General features: G+C 52.4%; 1 long non-coding RNA gene across 1 annotated transcript; it reads left to right on the plus strand.

The window, feature by feature from the left end:
• The first annotated feature begins 381 nt into the window (after positions 1-381).
• LOC148106690 (uncharacterized) lies at positions 382-1,910 on the plus strand. Its single transcript, XR_015723618.1, has 3 exons — positions 382-579; positions 690-882; positions 1,074-1,910. It is a non-coding gene; the product is annotated as an uncharacterized LOC148106690 (long non-coding RNA).
• The last annotated feature ends 2,980 nt before the right edge of the window (positions 1,911-4,890 follow it).

Consider the following 4,890-nt stretch of genomic DNA (forward strand, 5'->3'; position numbering starts at 1 on the left):
TCTGAGAAGCACTATCCACTCCATGGGTGAGACAAGAAGGCAAAGCTATTCCCGCTTGGAGCATTCCTTTTGGCGCTTAAAATTGCCTTGGATATGCATAAAAGCATTGCATTTCCTAAAGCCCAAGGCTGGAACAGTCTGAGAGCAGCTGACCTTGCCAGGAACCAGGCACACCCTTGCAGGAAGGGTTGGTGCAGAAGGGAAGGGGCAGGGCTCTGAGGGTGGTCTGCAGCTAGAGGGGTCCGCGAAAGGGGCCGTGTGTGTGTGTGTGTGTGTGTGTGTGTGTGATTGCAGCCCTGCCCATGATCCCTGTCATGCCTGCTCAGGGCGTTTAGCCAAGGAGGTGCCTCCTGGACCTCTGCACTCCCAGAGTTGTGAGTCATGGGGCCGGTTGCCTGGCATTCAAGGAGTTGGAAGCATCATACTCCCCAAGCAATCACCCCATGGGGGTGGAGCTACGTCTCTGTGTGCAGATCCGGAGCAGCCCAAGGACGCAGACCAGGAGCCAAGGAAGTGGAGTTTTGAGAGAGTGGACCTGTGGAGTTCCTGGCTGGGTGAATGCATGCTGTGTGGCCATAGGTGGGCTTTCTGGGAGTAGGGGCACCCCGGGTAAGAGGCAGGGTTCTGGAAGGGCATGTTGAGAGAGTTCATCATGGAGACTCAGTTTTCTTTCCTTTTTCCCTTGAAAGTCTCTTCTGCCTAGTCTCCGTCAACTGGCCATACACTCCAGACCCAGGAACTCCAGGGCACCCGCTCAGCAAAGCTTTTGTGGGATGGTTCGCAGACATTCCAGGGTTTCCCGTGTTCCCCAAGAAGAGCGAGAGAAAGGACCGCACAGTCCCCAACTTCAGTGCGGTGCCCCTGTCCCCCGACACAGTGCAGGTAATGGACCTTGAGCAGTTCCCCGAGTTCAGCAGGGTATTCCCTGTTCCCTCAGGCACAGGTGGGGCGCTAGGAAGGCCCAGAGCCCTTACCCAACTTCAGCATTGTGCTAGCTGTTTCCTGGGAATGGTGGCAATGGGCTGGGAGATAATTACTACTAAAAGACAAGTCTATGTTTCCCCTTCTCCCAGAAACCACAGCAGGTGTGCAGGCTTTAGGTCCGAGGAGCTGCTTCTACCCATCTGACAACACTTCTCTGCTCTGGCTCCGCGACACCCTACGTTCTGAACGTCTGCATCTGAGTCAGTGAGGCAGCTTGACACGGGATCCAGCATTCAGAGAAAGCGGCAGGTCCATTTGGAGAAATGTCATATCCACATCAGGACTGGAAGTAAAACCTCTCATGAACCCACCATCTCCTGGGTTTTTCTCTTTTCTCTAGTTGAGCCATGAAGTAAAACTTAAGTAATAGTTGTCAGCGTTCTGAATTTGGTGAAGGAGGTACTTAGTTTCTGAGCTTGGAGCACTTTGCAGGGGATCCCATTTTCTCTGTTCATTGACTGCTTATGAATGTATTTTGAACAGCTGTTTCCTAGAAACACTCTTTCATTAGAAAGGGAAGGTGAGGTTTACTCTTTGTCTATTTTTAAGATATACGTTTGACAGTGTTTATACAGTTGGGCCTAAGATATGGGTGAGTGGCCACCATTTAGTGTTAGATGGCCTTTTGTCGTCACATACAAATATGGATGATGTCTTTCCAATTGTCAAAGGTGATGTTTCATCACTGATTAGTCTTTTCATCCCAAGAGTTACAATGGGGGTCGAGGGAAAATTCAAAATTATTCAGAGCAGCATTTTGCTGTTTAAAATATATGCTGGTGTTGGGTAGTAAGGAGGGCACATATTGCATGGTGCACTGGGTGTTATATGCAACTAATGTATCATCGAAATTTACTATACTGTATGGAGACTATAACATTATGTAATAAAAAACGATAAAAAAATAAAGGTAAACCTTGTGTATCTAACTATACCAGATGTATCATCTCGATATTTTGAAGTGCCATATTCAATCTGCTGTTTCTTTGGTAGTGGAGTCAGAGGAGAGTCTTTCGGAATTCCTTTCGATAGAGGCATGGTGGTGGCTACAATTGGGTAGGCGACAGGGGCCCTGGGCTGAGTTCTGGAACTGCTTTCCTGATGCTGGGTGAGTCAGGTTATGCCAAAGAGTTTCTGTTTCTTCCCTATGAGATTGACAAAAACCGGCTTCCAACGGAAAAATCTTTCGTAACGTGCAAACATGCTCACAAGTGCCTGTGCCAAGGTGAAGTAAATGCCATACACTGATCTGTAAGAGACCACAGTTTGCTAGCAGGAGATAAACCCGAACGAACACAGCATGGGACACTTGGGGCAGAAACGGCTTCCGAAGAAAAAAAAGTTCTTGATGTGGAAAACCTATCCAAAGTGGTTGTAGCAAAGTAAAAAGAATGCCACACACTTATGTGCAAGAAACAACATTCCCCAGGCATGGTCTAAGCCCAGACATCGTCACTGTGCTTTTGGTAGCATGAGGGAAACCCGAGCCCCACAGCCCTGACCCATTAGGTAAAAAGCCGGCTTCCAAAGGAAACAGTTTTCCTAAGGTGCAGACCCTCTCACAAGTGGTTGTGGCAAGGTAAAGCAAAGGCCATCAACTTCTCTGGAAGAAACCACAGTGCCCAGCCATGTTCTAAGCCCTAACATCATCACTGGGCTTCTGGAAGCATGAGTGAAAACAGAGGAGCACAACACGGAGACCCATTTGAGAAAAACCGGCTTCCAACGGAAAAATCTTTCATAACGTGCAAACATGCTCACAACTGCCTGTGGCAAGGTGAAGTAAATGCCGTACACTGATCTGTAAGAGACCACAGGGCCCAGGCACCGACTGAGCCCTTCCCTCATCCCGGCGGGTTTGCTAGCAGGAGTTCAACCCCAACGAACACAGCCCGGAGACCCCTGGGGCAAAGACGGCTTCCGACGAACAATAGGTGCTTGCTGTGGAAAACCTATCCCAAGTGGGGGTAGCCAGGTCAACAAAATGCCTCACACCCAGGTGTAAGAAGCAACATTGCCCAGGCATGGTCTAAGCCCCTCACCTCGTCCCTGTGCTTTGGGGAGCCGGAGGGACACCCGAGGCTCACGGCCCTGAGACCCCTTTGCAAAAAGCCGGCTTCCCACGGAAAGAGTTTTCCTGAGGTGCAGACCCTCTCACAAGTGGTTGTGGCAAGGTAAAGCCAATGCCCTCCACTTCTCTGGAAGAAACCCCAGTGCCCAGGCATGTTCTAAGCCCTCCCATCCTCCCTGGGCTTCTGGCAGCAGGAGTGAAAAGAGAGCAGCAGAGCACTGGGACCCGTTTGACAAAAACCGGCTTCCCACGGGAAAGTCTTTCTCCACGTGCAGACATGCACCCAGGTGCCTGTGGCAAGGGGAAGGAAATGCCATACACTGACCTGGAAGAGACCACAGGGCCCAGGCACAGTCTGAACCCTTCCCTCAACCCGGCGGTTTTGCTAGCAGGAGTTCAACCCCAACGAACACAGCCCGGAGACCCCTGGGGCAAAAACGGCTTCTGACGAACAATAGGTGCTTGCTGTGGAACACCTATCCCAAGTGGGGGTAGCCAGGTAAACAAAATGCCACACACCCAGGTGTAAGAAACAACATTGCCCAGGCATGGTCTAAGCCCCTCACCTCGTCCCTGTGCTTTGAGGAGCCGGAGGGACAGCCGAGGCTCACGGCCCTGACACCCCTTTCAAAAAGCCGGCTTCCCACGGAAACAGTTTTCCTGAGGTGCAGACCCTCTCACAAGTGGTTGTGGCAAGGTAAAGCCAATGCCCTCCACTTCTCTGGAAGAAACCACAGTGCCCAGCCATGTTCTAAGCCCTCCCATCCTCCCTGGGCTTCTGGCAGCAGGAGTGAAAAGAGAAGAGCAGAGCACTGGGACCCGTTTGACAAAAACCGGCTTCCCACGGGAAAGTCTTTCTCCACGTGCAGACATGCTCCCAGGTGCCTGTGGCAAGGGGAAGGAAATGCCATGCACTGACCTGGAAGAGACCACAGGGCCCAGGCACAGTCTGAACCCTTCCCTCATCCCGGCGGTTTTGCTAGCAGGAGTTCAAGCCCAACGAACACAGCCCGGAGACCCCTGGGGCAAAAACGGCTTCCGACGAACAGTAGGTGCTTGCTGTGGAACACCTATCCCAAGAGGGGGTAGCCAGCTCAACAAAATGCCACACACCCAGGTGTAAGAAACAACATTGCCCAGGCATGGTCTAAGCCCCTCACCTCGTTCCTGTGCTTTGGGGAGCCGGAGGGACAGCCGAGGCCCACGGCCCTGAGACCCCTTTGCAAAAAGCCGGCATCCCACGGAGACAGTTTTCCTGAGGTGCAGACCCTCTCACAAGTGGTTGTGGCAAGGTAAAGCCAATGCCCTCCACTTCTCTGGAAGAAACCCCAGTGCCCAGCCATGTTCTAAGCCCTCCCATCCTCCCTGGGCTTCTGGCAGCAGGAGTGAAAAGAGAGGAGCAGAGCACTGGGACCCGTTTGACAAAAACCGGCTTCCCACGGGAAAGTCTTTCTCCACGTGCAGACATGCTCCCAGGTGCCTGTGGCAAGGGGAAGGAAATGCCATACACTGACCTGGAAGAGACCACAGGGCCCAGGCACAGTCTGAACCCTTCCCTCAACCCGGCGGTTTTGCTAGCAGGAGTTCAAGCCCAAGGAACACAGCCCGGAGACCCCTGGGGCAAAAACGGCTTCCGACGAACAATAGGTGCTTGCTGTGGAACACCTATCCCAAGTGGGGGTAGCCAGCTCAACAAAATGCCACACACCCAGGTGTAAGAAACAACATTGTCCAGCCATGGTCTAAGCCCCTCACCTCGTCCCTGTGGTTTGGGGAGCCGGAGGGACACCCGAGGCCCACGGCCCTGAGAACCTTTGCAAAAAGCCGGCTTCCCA

Source organism: Ursus americanus, unplaced genomic scaffold (assembly GCF_024610735.1).
Source record: "Ursus americanus isolate L20-20 unplaced genomic scaffold, mUrsAme1.1.p SCAF_142, whole genome shotgun sequence".
Taxonomy (NCBI): Eukaryota; Metazoa; Chordata; class Mammalia; order Carnivora; family Ursidae; genus Ursus; species Ursus americanus.